Source organism: Argopecten irradians, chromosome 8 (assembly GCF_041381155.1).
Source record: "Argopecten irradians isolate NY chromosome 8, Ai_NY, whole genome shotgun sequence".
Lineage (NCBI taxonomy): Eukaryota > Metazoa > Mollusca > Bivalvia > Pectinida > Pectinidae > Argopecten > Argopecten irradians.
The window spans coordinates 41,403,558-41,426,138 of NC_091141.1; the positions used below are offsets into that span (position 1 = coordinate 41,403,558).

A 22,581-nucleotide genomic window follows, 5' to 3' on the forward strand; every position below is an offset into this window, starting at 1 on the left:
AGTGGTGTACATGATAAGTTGGGGTGAGGGTGGGGGTGAGGGTGGGGGAGGTCTGAGGCTGGGGGGGTAAGGACATGTTGGGGTAGGGGTGACATAGAGGAGGGAGTGGAGTGAATAGGTTGAGAGGCGTTGGAATAGGACTGTAGAAGGGGAGTTAAAGGGGTAAAAGGAGTGTGATATAGTTATGATGGAAGAAGAAGAGGAGAGAGGAACAAAGCAGAGGTTTTATAGATAATTCATCTGCTTTTAAAACTACTATCTTTGTGTTCTTTGGATGATGTTGCAGTATGAGAATGGAGTCAGAAGGGTGGGGGTCTAAAAAGGTGAAATAAAAAGTTCGCAGGAAGAAGATACAGAATTAAGATTATCTAGATCGAGATTAACTAAAAATATTAGCTAATTCTACACCGACATCATGTGACTTGCGATGAAAGGATATGTGGTAAGGTTTTAAGTGGTAGGGTTATAAGTATCAGAGTGTATACATTTGTACACGATGAAAAACACTTAAGCCAGAGAGCTCTGCTGATACGCCATAAAACAAATAAACAACACTTCACTAACTAGTACTGCACAAAAAAAAAGACCATTTCAATAAAATAGGTCCATTTGTTTGATTATCTGTGTGCGTCAGATTAGCTGATTCATTACACTACTTGCCAAACAATGCCGCCGAGAGGAACAAGACGTACAGTTCTTCTATATAAACACATGCACGGAACAACCCATGTACTAAAAGTAAATGTACAGAAAAAACCTACCTATTGCAGAAAAGCTTTTGAGAAAAGTCTGCCAAACACTACATGTCAAGAGAAACACTTTACTATCTCCAGTTTCTAGAGAGTTCAGGTTTTGCATGCCAAAAGTAATAATAAATCAAATGGTTAAGGTGAACTGTGAGGTCTATAAAGTGTATGGAGAGTCAATGTAAGTTTAATGAGTTTTAAGTGCACGTGAACCTAATCGAATCAATCTCCCAGGGGACCCCCTATAATCTCCTAATACAGTTGAACTTCGTTAACTTGAACTTAAAAAACGTAACACACTGTCTATTTCTGGTTTCTTTATTTCATTTCTTTCACAAATGGATTTACATATTGGCTTACTTTAATATTTTGTGAAAGGATAGTTCAAATTTGATTTGCTTTATGCGTCTTCTCTTTTTCAGAGCTTTGGTCATACATGGTTTGTATGATAATGTAACACGGTGAGAGTAGTGTGCCGATAGCCGGGCTCGAACCCGTGACCTCAGGTTTACTGGTCCGCCGCTCAATCAACTGAGCAAAAGGGAAATTCCCTCGAGCGTGAAACAAGAAGGTAACCGTATCACAATATTCAGTATTTATAACTAAAACATGCTTTAATACACTATTCCCCCCCTTTTTAAATGTGTTCTCAACTAAACCACAACCAACCCATGTTCTCTCTCCAAGGAAGCCTCAATTACTTCCACTTGGAATGGTCTACAGCACCAAATGTAACAGCCAGACTCAAACCTGCGACCCAAGACTTACTGGTTTGCCACTCTACTGAGCTAAAGGAAAATCTGATCCCTGTAGTGTGAAGCTATAGAAGGTGACTGTATGTACAGTATAATTTACAGCTAAAACTTGCTACAATATGAATTTTCCATATGCTACCATTATCCACCAACTTTTGCAATACCAACTTACAATATTGATATTTCTATTTTTGGTAATTCCACCTGCATATTCAGCATTAAACCAGAGCAATCTACTTCTAAGTATATTAAATATAAGTCGCTTCGATGAAACCAGACTCGGCTATGTAGAAATCGGAGGACACTTACAGACTTTATTAAATGCACTGCGGTAGGCCCATAAGGCAGATTGAACATGCAAGCAGTATCAATCAATTTTCCAGATAATATCTAGGTCGTTACATGTACGTGCAGAAATATAAACCTTTCTACTTTTACTATACTTCTAAGGCACTATACGTCAGATTCACTGCAATAAAAACTGTAAGAGCTTGGCAGTAAAACATGTCAGATATTGCAATGAACGTTCTGTATGATTAACTGCAGCTAAGGTCAAGGTCATGTATTTTATCTAAACTGAGGTAGAGGTTGCATTTTTTCTGCACTTACGAAAACATGAAAGATGAGTGCCTCTATAGCGTTAAGGTCACTAAATCTTAAAAGGGCATGAATGATAGTTTATCTTCTGAAGGTGAAGGTCCAATTATCTTTGCAACACTTATAGAAAGGTCAATAAAGGTGACCTTATCTGTATATACATAGGAAGTAACTCCTATATTTTACTGCCAACAAGAAATTTAAAATGGATCAAAAGACAGAAACTAGCTTACAACTATGAACTTGATTTGATTCTTTACTTGTTTATAAGCACATGTTGAAACTTCTTAGATTCCGCAGCCAGAGTGAAATCAAAAGAAGAAATTGGCATAAATTTGAACATTACTTCAGAAACACATTGTTCTATCACTGCCAATTCTTGGCACATACCAACAGTACAGGACCAAGTTATGTTTTTATCTAAAACATAGGTAACATGAAGGATGGTCACTCCAGGTAAGGTCAAGGTCGGTCATTAATGGTAGGGTCAAGGTCATCTACTCCAGGTAAGGTCAAGGTTGGCTACTTTGGGTAAGGTCAAGTGTAGCTACTCCAGGAAAGGTCAAAGTCAGCTACTTCAGATAAGGTCACAATCAGATATACCAGGTAAGGTCAAGGTCAGCTTTGCCAGGTGGGTCAAGGTCTGAACATGATGGGATAACTGATGGTGAGTACGGATATGTCTCTACAAGTTACCAGGTACAAACTGAAGTCTGTTGTATGGTAACCTACTTATCTCCCCCTAGGTAGAGTCCAGACAATATCTAAAGGTGAACGCCCATGTACCACCAGGCAACAACCAGGCACATAACACAGCAATCTCAAGGGAAATCTTGTCTTAAGCACATGCATCCTCCAGATTTGGACCTCGATACAATTCCGGGCTGATCCTTGAAAATCCTCGATAAGTACATGTGACACCCGTCAGAAGTATCGGGAGAAGTATCGGGAGAACGGTGGAGTATCTGGCCATCTCGATTCATGACAGCATGATCTCTGGTGCTATTTGTGGGTGATCTGTATACACGATTAAGACAGGCTTAGAACTATGGTGTTACGCCTGACAAAGTGCTTTATAGAAGGATGATGACTTGGCCATACATTCCTCTGTTTTTACCATACTTTAGATAATGTTTGACGTACATATAACATGCACACAGGTAAACCACCTATCACTGCTGAGGTTGTTAGGGAAACAGGTCGTGAAAAAAGAGCGAAGAATGCAAGGAAAATTATTCCAAGTTCTCTAGGTGCAAGACAAAATGACACCAAAAATTATAACTGTAAGTTCATGGTTAACTAAAGACCAAAACCCTTGTTGTATATCTACTCATAGTCTCCAACATTTCTGTGATGTTTCACTGAAATTGGTCAAGTAGTTAAGGAGGAGTTGTTGTAGACAAAAGACATGCAGTCTCTTATGTTGATTATGACGTTTTATTTTGTAACCATGGCAACCAGATAACATCTAATGTCTTTAAAACTATAATCATTGTATTTGGTATCATTTAAAAATCTATAAATAGAAATTTTCGAATTAGATCCATATATTGTCTAAATTTTTACCAATCAGAAGCAGAAATAATGTTATTTCTATCTCAATAATATGTAACCATTACTTAAGTATACAAATACGCTACCTACACCAATCTTTGTAGCCCCAACAAACATAAGATTTGATAACAGTCTACCTACTGTACCGCATCTCATACTTGTCCAGAGTAACATAGAGTGGTCTCCCTTCGTTAAAAACCTTTATGGAGCCCCAGGGACAGAAGCATTAACTGTTATGTTTCCATGGTAAATCATGATTACTAAACCATGCCATGTGTGAAATATTACTTTCATGTCACTTTTGGTTCAAATTGACCATTGATTCTTGTTAAAGAGAAAAAAACTCATATCTAGACTCAGCGGTCATTCACCTAACTGACAAGGAGAGAAAGAGTTCAGATTAATTATGTAATATATTGACCACACACAGCTGCTGACCGATGGTTCTGTTGATATTGTAAAGGGAGCTCAATAAACCAGGAAGTCTACTTCAGGGCTATACGTTTATGAACCCTTGGGAATAGACTGAGAAAGCAAACTGTCTCTGGTGACTTCTGTCAGCCAGGTCTGGACTAAAACAGTAAGTTATGGAGCGGTTTGGTGATGCATCAAATAGACATTTGGCAGCCACTCCTGGCTAAGGCCTCAAGTTTAATATTCTATTGACAAGTCTGTTGACTTCCTGATGCTAAGCCATCTTTCCTACAAAGCACAGGATTTTCTAAAACATGACACTTATTTTCTTTTTTGTGTTATGCTGAATTAAAGAGTGAAATGAAATCAACTTTGTAACAAAGAGAGAAACAAAAACAATGGCCCATTGGGCCCAAATCGGTCACAGGCCCAAATCAGTCACAGGCCCACCAAATCAGTCACAGGCCCAAATCAGTCACAGACCCAAATCAGTCACAGGCCCAAATCAGTCACAGACCCAAATCAGTTACCTACTACCTGGGGATCATGCTAATATTGTTGACCCAACATGGTAGGTTTGAGATTTTCCATACTTTACTAATAAGTAAATATAAATGAAGATCAAGGTCATTCATTTTAACAAACTTGAAATAACTTCATCCCAGCATACCACAGACCCAATATCAGGACTCTTTGCATCTTTGTTATTCATGAAGAAGTTGTTTAAAGGTTTTACTCAATTTGACCCATGTGGCGTTAAACTGAGGTCAAGGTCATTTATTTGAACAAATGCAGTAGCCCTTCATTCTAGCAGGCAACAGTTCCAATATCAGTAACAGGGCATTTTTTGATAATAATTTAAGAAGAAGTCATTTGAATGAAATGTGTATGAACTGTGATCGAAGGAAGCACAATGACTTTGTTGTACTGATGAATAAGGATTGTGATGGATGCAAAATACAGGAGTTTCCAGCCTCATCATGTTTTTGAAAAATGTCAGTAACAAATGATACTTTTTAGTTGAACTGACGGAAGAGTGAAAGAGTAATGGTTTTATACCAAATTGGTGCATGATGGTATCAACTTTTGGGGAAACTAGAGGGCATCAGCACCTCATATCACATTATCCTGAAACAGTAGCCATGAGCATTGTCTGTCTGCCAATCCACAGACCATTTCCCAGGAAACATTCCAGATCTTCAATAATTGATCATTTCATTCCGTTCTGAAACTGACTTTTTTTCAAAACTGAATTAGGTGGAGCTATAGTTTCATCAGGTCAGGACGTTGTGTTCTGGTCTGATGTCAAGAAAATCATCCCAAATTGGGACTGAAACATTGTTCAGGTCAATTAAGTTGTGTGTCCAGTGTAAGTTATTTCATTCACCCCTGAAGACACATTTAGACTCTTCTAAATTAAAGACTAGACCAGTCCATTATGAAATTTCAGGGGTGAAGGAGATCCTTGTCTTTTCATTATAATTTTCAATCCTTTGCTTGTTTTGGTTTATTTTTTTTTCTGTCCTATTCACATCAAGAGTCCTATATTAGAGCTACATCAGGAACAAGGGAAAGTCAAAGTACCCAGAGGAAAATCACAATCTATAGACAAGTGGTTAAGATATCCTGACACATTACTTTCACCTCTGGGCTGTGAATTTGAATCCAATGTAGGGCAGTTGCCAGGTACTGGCTGCTAGCTGCTCAATGGTTTTTTCCAGATACTCCAATTTTCCTCCACTAACAGACCTGACACATCCTTAAATGACCCTGGCTGTAAACTAATAATAGTAACGCATAGGTCTTTGGTTTAGATTTATAACTTTATTGACTAGAACCCATGCACAGACCACTGGTTCAAATACATAACTGGCCAGAATGCAGAGGTTCAAATCCAATGCTATTTTCTTGTCCCTGTGGCAGACCTTGGTGGAATCCGTAGTTAATCAATTTGACCATGATGTTGTTTTATAATCATTGCAATCGGCCTGGTAGTTATCAGGACAGAGAGAATTACCAATTATTTTATGTCGACAGTGGGAACTACACAATCAGTAACTAATGTAATCATATCAATTACTCTGTCCTGTACCCCATCAGTCGCGTCCTATTTCTACCGAAATCTGTCAACTCCTCAAGGAGGGCACACACACCACCCAGTACATTACTGCCAGATAATGGTAGATAAATATTCAGGGAAATAACTGGAGATAATTTATCTGATCAACCTCATAGCACTACAGACACAACTCCCATCTCACAGCTGGCTTCAGTAATCTTCATGATTTGTTAGTTTGAACAAAAATCCCAGAAAAAGATATTGTTTTGCTATTCACTGTATTTGTCTTCATGTTATGTATTATTTATACATGTATCAAAGAAATCAGCAGCCAATACCTTGTGTTATATCATATTTTTGTTGTCATGGATATCATCGGGTCACCTGATATCTGAGCATGGACAGGCAGTACAACATCCTGATGGTCAATTTATAATTTTGATACAATGAAATTCCAAAAGTCATCAGATTTATGTTTAAAATTTGAAAGAAGTTAAATGATGAGAATCAAATGTGAAAATATTGAATATTTATTTTCTGAAAAAAGGCTTATCTTTTCTTTCTTTTTTCTTCCTTACTCTATGAATGGATATCATTACACCTGAATATAAGATACACGTACTTGCACACCTCAATATTATTAGTTACACAGTCTGTTAGTGACCTAATACGGAAAAATATTGAGTCTAAAATAAACTTGTATCGGGCGAGGCGAATTTATCCCGTCGAAGACCCTTTCAATGAAGTAACTGTAAAATGCATTAATATGTACTGAGTATGGAAACCAAAACGACTTAAAACAATTTGCACCTCATTGAAGACTCGACTGCATTGTCATGGTCCATTTCTGTTAAATAATCTGAAATAAGTGTTGCCGATTTTGGTTTGCTTTGAAAGTGGTCATCAGCGCTATCATTCAAACATTTTGTCTCCATCTCTTTGAGTGCCATCGTCGCGAAGCGTTACTTGACCGCCATCTTGTTGCTAATGACGTTCGGTGCAAAGAACGATAACTCTATCGTCCAAACTTGATACGGTTTCTACTAAACTGATACGACTATATCTTGGAAATCATATGTGACGTCATTTTAACCAATAGGAATACAAGATTCTTGTCTGAGGCGGGATAAAAGCTAAGCTTAGTAGCATGCACACCTAAATATAAGCTACATGCACGTGCCTGTACATGTGAATATAACCTACATGTACTTGATTTTCAGGTGAAAATGTAGCAGCACATACAGAAAAAATAAAAGTCAACGACCTTCCTCTAGTACTTTCGCCATTTCTTTATGGCTCTTCAGGAATATATAGCACTAATATAACACGAAAGCGGAACTGCATCTTGATGATGAGTCAGTACCCTAAATTAACATTGATCAAACAATTTTAGATGTGCAGAAATGTTCTACTTATGTCAATTCCAAACCCCAAACTAAATGTCAAATTTACCATATTTCATCCAATAAACACCCCTATCCCTTTAATCACCATCCTCCCCTGTTTTTTGTTGCCTCAATTTCACTTACATTAAATTAAACACACACTGAAAATATGAAAACTGTAAATAATATTTTTCAGAGTATAAGCTGCATGCCTGATTTTCAACTAAAAAGTTCCTGTTTTCTTTTCCACATTGATTTTATTGGCTTACTTTTTGTCAATTTCTCCAACCGCCCTGGACGCATATTCAGTTAAATATGGTACTGTGAATGCACACTGCATTACTCCTATTATTCCATTATTCTAATTTATTCTAATGGTGATCGTAATTTGTTGAGTGTCGTCTGCTCTCAATGTTGCATGCATAATAGTGGTATTATCAAAGATTAGAGTTAGAAATAGCCTCATTTAACTGGAAATTATCTGAGATTCTCTTTCTGGATGTATTCAAAATAATTGCAAATTGGTATGAAAAAGGATATTTTAATGCACATATATAAATATTCTCAAATTATTTGGTTTGATATTTTTTGTGAAACCATGCATACCCCAAAACATCTCATCATATGCTGATTTGAAAATATTGCGAAATCTGCATCTGAGGTCAATAAATGTTAGACAACAAAGGTTGTTTATTTATTGTATTCTGTATTTGTTAAGTGAACTTAAATTATCAATTGTTACAGAAATTTAAAGAGAGAACGAAACTAAATAATGGCACAGAAATATTATCCATTAATGTATTTCATTCCTCTTTAATAAAACTGTCAAATATACAATGTGAAGCCCATTAGATGCTAGGCAGAATGCCACTGGGACCCATCCCAAAAATGACAGAATTCACAATCCAAATTGGAACAATCTTCCTCATAATGATCATTAAGGAATATGTCAAAAGTTCATCAACCTTCACTTGTTTAAACTCCTGTTATAAGGACCAGCCTCTGCCAATCAAATTAGTACTATTTTTACCCACCAGTTATCACAGTCTGAATGTTCCCTGACTAAATCACAGGGACCTGGCACGGAATTCTAACCAACATTATTTATATATATATATATACATGTGGGTTACAAATTTGTGCCAAGTCCCTGTGAACAAATGGTCTGAAACACTCGGTAGTTATCTGCCAGTAAGGATCATATAAAATGACTGTGTCAGGTATAAGGAAGATAATACACAGGGACCCAGGGTCATATTAATCTTTGTGTCATAATACACAGGGACCCAGGGTGTATAAATCTTTGTGCCAAAAATATAATACACTGGGACCCAGGGCGTATAAATCTTTGTGTCATAATACACAGGGACCCAGGGTGTATAAATCTTTGTGCCAAAAATATAATACACAGGGACCCAGGGCGTATAAATCTTTGTGCCATAATACACAGGGACCCAGGGCGTATACATTTTTGTGTCATAATACACAGGGACCCAGGGTGTATAAATCTTTGTGCCAAAAATATAATACACAGGGACCCAGGGTGTATAAATCTTTGTGCCAAAAATATAATACACAGGGACCCAGGGCATATAAATCTTTGTGTCATAATACACAGGGACCCAGGGCGTATACATTTTTGTGTCATAATACACAGGGACCCAGGGCGTATAAATCTTTGTGTCATAATACACAGGGACCCAGGGCGTATAAATCTTTGTGCCATAATACACAGGGACCCAGGGCGTATAAATCTTTGTGTCATAATACACAGGGACCCAGGGCGTATAAATCTTTGTGTCGTAATACACAGGGACCCAGGGGATATAAATCTTTGTGTCATAATACACAGGGACCCAGGGCGTATAAATCTTTGTGTCATAATACACAGGGACCCAGGGCGTATAAATCTTTGTGCCATAATACACAGGGACCCAGGGCGTATAAATTTTTGTGTCATAATACACAGGGACCCAGGGCGTATAAATCTTTGTGTCATAATACACAGGGACCCAGGGCGTATAAATCTTTGTGTCATAATACACAGGGACCCAGGGCGTATAAATCTTTGTGTCATAATACACAGGGACCCAGGGCGTATAAATCTTTGTGTCATAATACACAGGGACCCAGGGGATATAAATCTTTGTGTCATAATACACAGGGACCCAGGGCGTATAAATCTTTGTGTCGTAATACACAGGGACCCAGGGGATATAAATCTTTGGGCCATAATACACAGGGACCCAGGGCGTATAAATCTTTGTGTCATAATACACAGGGACCCAGGGCGTATAAATCTTTGTGTCATAATACACAGGGACCCAGGGCGTATAAATCTTTGTGTCATAATACACAGGGACCCAGGGCGTATAAATCTTTGTGTCGTAATACACAGGGACCCAGGGGATATAAATCTTTGTGTCATAATACACAGGGACCCAGAGGATATAAATCTTTGTGCCATAATACACAGGGACCCAGGGCGTATAAATCTTTGTGTCATAATACACAGGGACCCAGGGCGTATAAATCTTTGTGTCATAATACACAGGGACCCAGGGCGTATAAATCTTTGTGTCATAATACACAGGGACCCAGGGCGTATAAATCTTTGTGTCATAATACACAGGGACCCAGGGCGTATACATTTTTGTGTCATAATACACAGGGACCCAGGGCGTATTAATCTTTGTGTCATAATACACAGGGACCCAGGGCGTATAAATCTTTGTGTCATAATACACAGGGACCCAGGGCGTATTAATCTTTGTGTCGTAATACACAGGGACTCAGGGCGTATAAATCTTTGTGTCGTAATACACAGGGACCCAGGGGATATAAATCTTTGTGTCATAATACACAGGGACCCAGAGGATATAAATCTTTGTGCCATAATACACAGGGGCCCGGGGTATAAAATATTGTCTTATAATATTGTGAAATATCATCTCACTAAATGTTTCCAGCTACACAATAAATTCAATCTGATTTTGACGTCATGTCAGTTTTCATTTTCACTTTATTATATGCTTAATGAACAAAAACAAAAAATTGATTTTGTATTGTAATGCGAGATTTTAATCAACATCATGGCTGAGATATAACCCATTTTTGTTTGTATCATATTCTCTGTGTCCAGAAAGAAACAATTGAGCTGATTCTCAAGGGAAGTAGAATAACTAAGATTACTCGCATCCTACCATCTTGATCATAACACACACAGTTTCTCCAAGTCACTTAAAGATGTAACGGTATCAATAGTCATGCCATTCCTCCAAAATGATAATTTGAGAAGTTGTACCCTGCCATGAGGCCTAGTAGTTGTTATTCTCTGAACACATCCAAGGTTTTGGTGTAATTAGTTAATTAATTATAGAATTTGTACATGACTAGTAATCTGTACCACCGAGAGAGCTTCAGAGACTCAGATTAACATGCTGTATTAATCAAATATGGCAGCTAATGTAACCTGATCTGTATCAGGAACATGTTTGATGTAACCATTGTAAAGGGTTGTCATGCCAAGAATTCTCACTTGTGTGTATAGCTGTCAAACATGTTCTGAGGCTCAACTACTTTCTGATATATCCATACACAAATTTATATATCTGTTTAGATCAGAACACAATGATCATTTACAAGAACATGGTGGTTGATTGACACCGATATGAATGAGTTAATTAATTTGATAGATTTGATAGAGATAATCCTATCTGGTTTAGCAATATAACATATCCTACTAACAACCTCAGTACAACAACCACCTGCTTCAAAAGACCACGTTTGTTTGGGGGTTCCAAATGGTCATTTGTAACACTTTTTGACCAGTGCATAAATTAAGACCGCAATCAATCCACTTTGACAATTAAATCACCAGACTGCTGTCAAAGCAATTAAGGCAAAATAAAACTGTGAAATAACAAAAAAATAATAAAACTGTGAAATAAAAATAAAAAATAAATAAAACTCATTGTTGAGCTCATTATTACTTAAGTAAACATATTCAAATCATTTTACACCAATTATGCCACGCACGGCATAAAGATGCACCACCGCTGACGAATTGTGTTTTATTCTCTATCAAAAACAGGAGCAGTTGAATTCATATTTTTATTCAGTTACAAAAGTTACTTACTTTAGACCATTGCAATAATTGAAAAATTTGAGATTCTTTTTTTATTACAAGAAAAAATGTTAAAAATAATTAATTGCATCCCAAAAAAAAATTCCATGGCGCTATGGCCTATATAGACTGAAGTACTGATTGCGCATGTACCAAAAGCAAAATAAATTATTTTATGCATATTTTTGTGGTAATTAGACATATATATATACACGATTAAACATCAGTTGTTGTTCATATGATGGATATGTTCTGTCGGCGGTGGAGCATCTTTAATATTAGGCTTATAAATTGCTGAGAAAGGACATTAAAAGATTTTTGTGTATTTAAATACTGTACAAAGTTCAAGTTTATCAATTTTAACAATCATAATGATATACACTCCATCCCCAGAGAATATCTACCAATTAACGAATGTCTAATGAGTGCTTGAGAAAATGTCATTAGAAGATTTTAACATTTTTATACTGACTATATTAAATGAAGGTCAAGGTCATTTACTTTAATTAACAGTCTTTGATTATTCTTTTTTCGGTCAATTAAGTCTTGATATTAAGTTCTTTCATATGTTTACATTTCTTTTTAACAAAAAGTTGTTTAAATACCCCAGTATATTTAATAGTAGACTTCTATGACTTGAAGGAATCCCATCTTGATACCCCTTCACTTCAGTGTGCTAATTAAAGCTAAACTGCCTAGATAGAGAAGAGGTGTTTACAGATTTGTCCATTTGTCCTTGCATGGAGGTCATTTGTATATCATATCCCTTTTCTCCTGCTTGATAATTGCCCAATATAAGAGCTGTTGGACTTACAGTCATTGAGAAGAAGCATATGTAATATGCAAGCAATATGTACTATGACAAACAAAAGCACCATTAAATAGGTGAGTTGATATATTTAGGTGACCTAATTAATTTACCATCAAAACCCTGCACAACTAAAGGTTGGCTCGGCCAGTCTACTACGCATAAAAAAGGGATTTGAATATAAATAAAAGGGAAAAAACTCAAAATAAGGGGAGATAATTCAATGTAAATTTAGATAGCTCAATGTAAGCGGAGATAACTCAATAAAAGGGGAGATAACTCAATGAAATTGGTATAACGTAGATTGAAATTCTACAGTTAACATGCTAACTGTATACATGGTAGATGTATAATAAGGTAGCCTTGTACTATTAAACGGTAGTGGTGTGCTTATGTAAATATCATGCTCAATGTTAGAGAGAATTACATATACAAGGTGGTAAAATGTACAGTACCGTGTGCCAAAGCCAGAGTACAGATACATTAACACTAATGGGGTAAGAGTGATGACATACATGCCCCTTTCATAATTAATACCTGCAGCACTTTGTGTAGACGCCATGCTCTTTATATATCCAGGATTCCGACCTAAATATGTAGATTTATGTCACCAACAGATTACCACACAATTCTCGATCGACTTGGTCTCCCAACCTGAAACTTCACAACTCATTTCGCCTTCTCGTCTCTCAACATCCTCCACAACTAAGAACCTAGAAAACCTACAAAACTCTCAATTTTGGAACAGTAATGCTGATATAGAAACTGAACAGATACGGTAGAACTTGTCAAACTGTCCTTACAACCTGTGTATCACAGCACAAGTGTTTTCCTTCTTAATTAACTCATCCACCCCTGAAGACACATTTAGGCTCTTCTAAATCAAAGACTAGACCAGTCCATTATGAAATTTCAGGGATGAATCAATCAATTCATAGAAATATAGACCTGTATAATATGGAAACCTGGCTATACCAGATTATATATATAAATTAGCCATCCAGTTTAGACAAGTTGTGTAACTGACTTACGACAAACCGTGAAACGGACAAACATATGGCACGTCACATGATATACAAACACTTTTTGATCACCCAAATGACTTTGAAATATCAGGAAAAATATTTGACAGAGAAAAGATGAAATTGAGATATGGTTTGGTGACGATTTCATGATAAAATTCCTGGAGACACTGCAGTTCAGGATTGCATCTGAGCTGAGAGAATCTAGCAATATAGGGTTGCCTCTCTTTGGCGTGTAAAAATCAATATCAAAACTCCATCAGACTTTTACCAGCCCATATTTTATACCGCTGTATGTTGCACAACGGAGAGTAATTTTTTCAAAAACCTAATCAAGCTCATATGTCTGTGAGCATCCTTCACCCCCTCAATCAGAATGGACTAGTCCTGATGCACACTGGATCACAGTGCATGCATGCCCTATTGGAACAACAATAGAAGCAAGATAGTTGTTTTTGCATTAACAATCTCTTAAATTTCTCCTTAATGATTTACGTTGGTTTCTCTTTCCAACAACTATCAGACTGTAAGGACAGACTGCTCAAATTTGATGGAGTCTGTCACTATTTATACAAGAAAACATGTATTTTCTTCTAATCGCTCACACACATCTGCCTCAGAAAGTCTGTAATTCTTTCTACTGCCAGCTAGTGTATCGAGTAGCAGCAAGAGCATGAAAGCTTTTAGAAGGATCACAAGCTCGCTAACAATTGCTCGATTCTCTTCTAATGGAGACGATGGATTCAGACCCGATAACGCTCAGCTGCCTTAACGTGTGGTACAAGCACTACTGCAAAACCGTGTAAAATTCAATTGACATTTCTCTGAATAATGCATCATGAACTATAATTTACAACGAATAATTTAATCAAACCAATTAAAAGAATCTTTGAGCCATCAAATACAGGATTTACAATTTCAGAACCGTGCCAGAATTAAATTTTGCATGGGAACATACACCATTCCAAGTTTTCTGCAGGATTGAAGTTTCAGTTTTAGTGCTCATTAAAGACAGAAGAATGAAGTTATGATGTAAAGTTTGTTAACAAATTGTATTTTACACGCTGTCTATACAGCCTATTGATGTTTATGGCCATCAAAAGCAGAAGCCAAATGTTGTGAAGAAAAACCTCCAACCAGTATCTGGCAACTCAGTAACCTAAAATGGGTCTAAAACTCACCGAACCAGTGATACCTAGACTAGCCACCAGACCCCAAGTTGTTGATAAGACTTTCTCAGCAGAGTTCTTTACTAGATTATCTCCCCCTAGTTTGAAACTTAGAATCCTTCATGTGGTAGTGACAAAAATAATAAATCTAAATTAAGTGATTTGTTTTTAATATTCTAGAGACTGGTGGCCAGTCTAAGTAATACCATGAAGGGTTACATGCTAGATACTTCAGCCATTTTTATAGCCCCTATTCCCATTAAACAAAATTTCTACAGTGAACAGAAATAGATTCTTTTAAATAGATGTTCCAGATTTAGACGAAAACTACATATAAATCTATGCCATGCCAACCTATAATTGCTTCTGAGGTTCATTTGATTTTGTACAAGTGATTTTTCTTGCGAACTTGCGGCAAATTGGTGGAAAGTTGTTGCAAAAAGAAACTGTTTTCTGCAATTTGACAAAGTGTTTGCAGCAAAGTTCTGGCAAATATTTCTTGCAAACAAAATAGTTTGTTGTAAAGTGGGACTGCAGTCGTCGAGTGGTTAAGATGTCTCGACATATTACCACAGGCCCTCCACCTCTGGGTTGCGAGTTCAAATCCCATGTGGGGCAGTTGCCAGGTGCTGGCCGTTGGTCAGTGTTTTTTATCCGGGTACTCTGGCTTTCCTTCATCAACATCTGGCACATCCTTATATGAACCTAGCTGTTTATAGGACATCAAACTGATAAGAAATAAATCAATGCTGCAAAGTTTCCTTTTCTATAAGGGTTGTAAGGGAATTATCAAGATTTGTCTACATGTTTCAAAACATCTTCCTACAAGCAGCTTTCACAAGTTTCATGATTAACTCGACAAATGTAATACATATATAATATATATTTTTCATGGTGGTATGAAAAAAGGTATTTACCATTCAGAATGCCGGGTTTGGTATGAAAACAGAGAAAAAAATAATCATAAATCAATGAAAAATTAATCTTCATGAACTTGTTTTAACACAGAAATCGTGAATTTTAGTAGCCACCAAACAAACTTAATTTACTGTATTTAATCAGAGTCTCTGCTATTTAATGGTCGCCATGGGAACTGCTAATCAGAAACATGGCTGTAAGAAAATTAAGTTTTAAAATGAGCTAAGAAAAATTTTTCTTAAAGGATCTTGTGAAATGCAAGGAAATGACACTTAAGGTGTTCCCTGCATCCACCAATAGTGGTGGAAATTTCCCAGTACTCAGATGAAGCTACTCTATACTTTGTCTCAGTGACTTCAAAACAGTTAATTTACACCAGCAGAGTTGAGCTAGGTACCATAAAAGTCTACTGTAGTGCTATAGATTACCAGGAATCAGGTCATTAGACTACGTACCCACGTTATACAGTCAATCATGTCACAGGTAGAACCCTTATATAACCAAGCAGCCATCTTGGATCGTACTGAATCACCGATTTGGAATGGATTTGTTGCATATACCATAGCAATGATGACAGTATATTCCGATTCTTCTGTATATTTTTTTCAGCAAATTTTTAATCTTGGTTCATTTGTTATCTTTCTTTAAATTAGAAATGTGTTTGCCACCCAACACCTGTTTGTGTTTTGTGTATGTCTGAAACCCAAATCTGCAAGTTTAAAGGACAAAAATATAGAGCATTTTCTAGATTTCTAGGTCAAAGGTCAAAGGGTATTGCACAAGGTCAAATCTACAGAGCAATATCCTAGAAGTTCTGTTTGACCTCTGTGTCATATAACAACAAGTGATCACTTCACAAGGTCAAATACTATCCCCTTATTACTGAAAGGTCAACTAATTCAGTGAACAAAGTCAATAAGCATATCACAAGGTCAAGCAAGGTCACAAGATTAAGCAGGGTCTCAAGGTCAAGCAATATCACATAGGGTCAAATTACTATAGGGTTCAAAACACAAATCAATCTCTGTTATCACTTCACAAGGTCAAATAGGATCATACAAGGTCAAATTGACCTCATATATACTACTCAAGGTCAAACACTATCCTGTATCTTAACACAAGGTCAAAAAGGAGCATACAAGGTCAATCTGACCTCATCAACTACTCAAGGTCAAATACTATCCCTGCATCATAACACAAGGTCAAACAGGAGCATACAAGGTCTGACATCGTCTACTACTCTAGGTCAAGTACTATCCCTACATCATCTTACCAGGTTGGTCAAAAAGGAGCAAACAAGGTCAAACTGACCTCTTATACAACTCAAGGTCAAATACTATCCCTGTATCATAACACAAGGTCAAAAAGGAATAACACACAAGGTCAAATTGACCTCAGAGATAGGACTCAAGGTCAAACACTATCCGTATCATCACACAAGGTCAGATCTGATCTCTAACACTAGCATTGTCTTGGGTTATAAGAGTACAAACAGATATCAATTTTGGCCATATGGAAGCTTTAATAACTGTAGAAGATGGCCCACAGAATAGCTATATACTTGGCACTTATTTGCATTGATGGACTAAATGCCAATTTCTCCACCACCGAACATCGTTAATATCATCTGGTATTCATACGGAAGCTGAGTTAAGGTACATGAACCTATTTTTTACTTTGACAGTTTGTTTGAGGTGATTCATTTACGAGCTATGTAACATGCCTTGAGTAGGTTATAAATGGCCTGGGAGGATTTAATATTTAATGCTTATCATATTTACTACAACTTTATAGTATAAACAGACTTTACGAATTTGTTGATATAACATTAGATTACGATTTTATCGTAAAATATCTGTAAATAACTCACATATGGTGTTTGAATTATAAGAACACAAATTTTTTATTACTTATTTATAAAAATAAAAATAAAAAAAAAGTGCACTACTTGAAACATAGCATTTTAGAACTGTTAATAGAGAAATTTTCATGGATCGCGGTTATTTTTATGACTTTCATCAATAAACAATAAGCGAGGGGGTAATTTTCGGGATCTAATGCCCTAGCTGCACTCCACGTAAATTCTAAAATCTGAAAGAGTTGTTTCCCTTGATTCCTACTCGTAATATTCAATTTTTTGTTTACCAATCAAGGTACTATCCGCGTGTGTCGGTTGTTTGTTTGTTTATCTGTTGTCGATATTTATATTCATATATTGTTTTCCTTGATAAAATTGTAATGAGTATACATTGTGTTTCAATAAGATCGAGATCGTAAAATGATTTCGATTGTTAGTATCCTGATACATAAATAAACTAGTAAGTCAAAACTTTGTATCGAAAAATTCTTTCTTTAACCACTTTTACCGCAGTAACCACAATTCTGTTGTATGACTAGATTCTGTGGGTTGGTGGTTTTTCCCTGGGTAATAGACCTCCCCCTAAACCTTGCCTGTGCTTAAATCACAGGCTAAATACATAAAATCATTTTCATATTTTTTGAATATTTTTTAAAATTATTATTTTTAATTTATTTTTCAAAAATCTGGTTAATTGATATATCTATAATAAAAAATAAATTTTAAGGCAATTAAAGACAGATTTTCTAACAGTGATTTAGCGAATGAACTTGGACTGCCTTAAGTGACTACCTGTCTTATGAGACTTTTTTGTAATGGTCCCTTTGAAAGTCACATAAGACAGTCTCGACTGTATAGAAAAATGGGATGTGGAAAAAAATAAATATATAGAAACCTTTTACCATATTTGACCCAATAAGCGCGCAGGACGTATTAAAAAATGAAAAGTGCTTAATAAGACGAAATTATTGCAAACCTTATATACGGTTTTTATGTTTTTGGTCTTGTGCAATTAAAATTGAGGCTTCAAAAAGGGGAGGAACATGGGCACTTATTGGGTTGAATACGGAAGTTTTACTGCACTGAGTTAAATTGAAAACATATACCGTAGCATATGTTCATGTATCTTTCTAAAATCATCAGTTTTGGATCCACATTACTTCCACTAGGTATAGATTTTCCTAGGAATGACTCCAAGAGAAGCCCACACCTTCATACAAACCATCTAGACCAGGACAACTGTCAACTGTCCCTATAACGAGATATAATGATTGGGCTTAAATCGAGACAGATCAGACCTAATTTCATCCACTCCTCCGTGAATCGTACATGAACTCCAATTTGCCTTTAGACTTATATGATTATGATAAAGTGGTCAATACTATCATGACTGTTTTGGATGAGTGAGTAAAACATAGCTTGGATAATGAACTCCAGATTGTAATTCTCTGACTGGGCGGACATATTTCCTCTGATCACTAGAAGTGTTTGTACTCTAACTGACTGAAAGTCCCGTTATAAATCGACTTTGGTTGATTAATGATTTTGATATCAGACTGTGTTTATCATCAGCCAGTATCATCTCCAGGAGATCAAAACATTCAAATAATTTAGAAAATTTTACTGAAATTTCGTAAATACTTTAAAAAAAAAATTTGAATAAATTCACTGAAATTTTGAAAATATTTCATAAATATTCATTTAATCTTCATTTCCCGCGAAAAATCTGTAAACTTTGCAGCTCTATAAAATACAAAGATATGGCTGGTGAATTGTGTTTTAGTTAAGTTACTAAGCCTGCCTTGTAGATTCCACAAAGCCATCAGTCATATTACTGCAGGGATATCATAGCAACAGCCCCTTTCTCTGGGATCACTGAATTGGATAAAAATGCAGGATTTATTGTAAAGCACTCATAATCTTTTATACACTAGGAAAAAAGGAGCAAGCCGTCCTTAATGTAAGGCCGGTGAACAACTCTGGAGCTGAAAGATCGTACGGATTACACTATTATTTATGTTCCATAACTTCGATAACATTAAAAAAACGGATATCAGAGTCTCCCAGTGTTTAAATATACCACAAATTGATGAAAAATGCATTTTTATCATTTTTATATGTGTATAGTATGTAAAACATCTGCTAAGGCTTCACTGTGGTAGTGATTATAACTACGATTACAAACCTATCATAGTCCTTTTGAACAGTTATTATATAAAAGTCATAACAATATATTATGTCAATATTAGGCTGTGGTATGTAAGTGTTGTGTCTCCTTGTGATAGTGTGTTTTGGCAGGTTGTGGTATGTTAGTGTTGTATCTCCTTGTTATAGTGTGTTTTGGGAGGCTGTGGTATGCTAATGTTGTATCTCCTTGTGATAGTGTGTTTTTTGGAGTCTGTGGTATGTTAATGTTGTATCTCCTTGTGATAGTGTGTTTTGGGAGGCTGCGGTATGTTAGTGTTGAGTCTCCCTGTGATAGTGTATTTTGGGAGGTTGTGGTATGTTCGTGTTGTGTCTGCTTGTATCGTCAACATTCCCAAAAACCCTCATTATTTGAATGCACTGTATAAGATGATAATATTATTGAAGTCATCTATACAAAAATTCACCTTCATACTAAAAAATCTAAAGATGATTTACTGAAATATCATGAAAATTACCCTAAGAATTTTCTTGTCTGGTAAAATTTGAATAATGTCAAGAATTTGTTTGAGAACTAAAATGGAACCCTGCACAAACATTCTTTCGATGGAGCTTGAAATGAAAAATTGATGAGAAAAAAACAGATGAGAATCCATCTTTGAAGTGATTCTAGTAAACAACCTGATAAGTAGAGAACAATTGTTAATTAGTACAATATAACACATTCACCCCTGCAGACACACTTAGACTCTTCTAAATCAAAGACTTAACCAGTCCATAATGAAATTCCTGGGGTGAATTAGTTAATAGGCTACAAGTTCAGTTCTTTATCACTTTGAACCATAGGACCCCTTGATAGAGATTTCCTCAAATACAAAATTACAAATGCTTAATTCTACTGATAACATTCTAGAGTGGTGACCTTCCCGACCCTCTTATTAATTGGTCTGGCAGTACAAAGATATCTATTTCTGATGTTAGGTGCCAGCAGGCCCATGGGACCTTTTATGTCATGCTGTGACTGTAACACCTCCTGATCCCATACTGAATTAGTTAACACTGACCAATATTAACTGGTCCTGGCATTTAGGGGTCAGCTAAGGACACACAGGGTTCAGAAAGGTTATAGATTACTATTTAGAAGGAAGGAACAATCTGGGAGTGTGATATATACTTCCTTACACAAAAAGATGGAAGCTATGATAACATGGGGGGAGGGGGCCCAGAGGATGGAGGTCCACAGGTATTGTGATAAGCTAGGGGAGGGGGTCCACATGGTATTGTGGTAGGGGAGGGGAGGGGGTCCACAGGGTATTGTGGTAGGTTAGGGGTACTGGTATTTGGTAGGGAGGGGTCCACATGGTTAGGGAGGGGTCAAGGTATTGTAGATGAATGGGGAGGGGTCCACACAGTATTGTATTATGTTCACTAGATAAGGAAGGGTATGTATTTCTTGTTTACATAACAACAGGCCGATATGGTGGGATGTACAGTGTAATCTCCTGCTGGGTTCACATGTGTAGGAATGTACTGGTTCTGTTAATCTGGACTTCCTAGAACCAGAGGTCAAGTAAGGTGGAACCAGAAAAGAGGGAGAGTTACCTGTAGGTACAGTCCAATACAGGGGAAATTTAGCTTAATGTGTTAATCCGGACTTCCTAGAACCAGAGGTCAAGTATGGTGGAACCAGAAAAGAGGGAGAGTTACCTGTAGGTACAGTCCAATACAGGGGAAATTTAGCTTAATGTGTTAATCCGGACTTCCTAGAACCAGAGGTCAAGTAAGGTGGAACCAGAAAAGAGGGAGAGTTACCTGTAGGTACAGTCCAATACAGGGGAAATTTAGCTTAATGTGTTAATCCGGACTTCCTAGAACCAGAGGTCAAGTAAGGTGGAACCAGAAAAGAGGGAGAGTTACCTGTAGGTACAGTCCAATACAGGGGAAATTTAGCTTAATGTGTTAATCCGGACTTCCTAGAACCAGAGGTCAAGTAAGGTGGAACCAGAAAAGAGGGAGAGTTACCTGTAGGTACAGTCCAATACAGGGGAAATTTAGCTTAATGTGTTAATCCGGACTTCCTAGAACCAGAGGTCAAGTAAGGTGGAACCAGAAAAGACGGAGAGTTACCTGTAGGTACAGTCCAATACAGGGGAAATTTAGCTTAATGTGTTAATCCGGACTTCCTAGAACCAGAGGTCAAGTAAGGTGGAACCAGAAAAGAGGGAGAGTTACCTGTAGGTACAGTCCAATACAGGGGAAATTTAGCTTAATGTGTTAATCCGAGAAAAAGTTAGAACCAGAGGTCAAGTAAGGTGGAACCAGAAAAGAGGGAGAGTTACCTGTAGGTACAGTCCAATACAGGGGAAATTTAGCTTAATGTGTTAATCCGGACTTCCTAGAACCAGAGGTCAAGTAAGGTGGAACCAGAAAAGAGGGAGAGTTACCTGTAGGTACAGTCCAATACAGGGGAAATTTAGCTTAATGTGTTAATCCGGACTTCCTAGAACCAGAGGTCAAGTAAGGTGGAACCAGAAAAGAGGGAGAGTTACCTGTAGGTACAGTCCAATACAGGGGAAATTTAGCTTAATGTGTTAATCCGGACTTCCTAGAACTAGAGGTCAAGTAAGGTGGAACCAGAAAAGAGGGAGAGTTACCTGTAGGTACAGTCCAATACAGGGGAAATTTAGCTTAATGTGTTAATCCGGACTTCCTAGAACTAGAGGTCAAGTAAGGTGGAACCAGAAAAGAGGGAGAGTTACCTGTAGGTACAGTCCAATACAGGGGAAATTTAGCTTAATGTTCTAACGAACAGACGGAAATTCTTATGTATCCGGACTTCCTAGAACTAGAGGTCAAGTAAGGTGGAACCAGAAAAGAGGGAGAGTTACCTGTAGGTACAGTCCAATACAGGGGAAATTTAGCTTAATGTGTTAATCCGGACTTCCTAGAACTAGAGGTCAAGTAAGGTGGAACCAGAAAAGAGGGAGAGTTACCTGTAGGTACAGTCCAATACAGGGGAAATTTA

General features: G+C 37.0%; 1 protein-coding gene across 1 annotated transcript in view; it reads right to left on the bottom strand.

Moving 5' to 3' along the window:
- Window positions 1-22,581, bottom strand: part of LOC138329908 (uncharacterized) — a 159,859-nt gene that overhangs the window by 49,677 nt on the left and 87,601 nt on the right. The window lies entirely within an intron of this gene.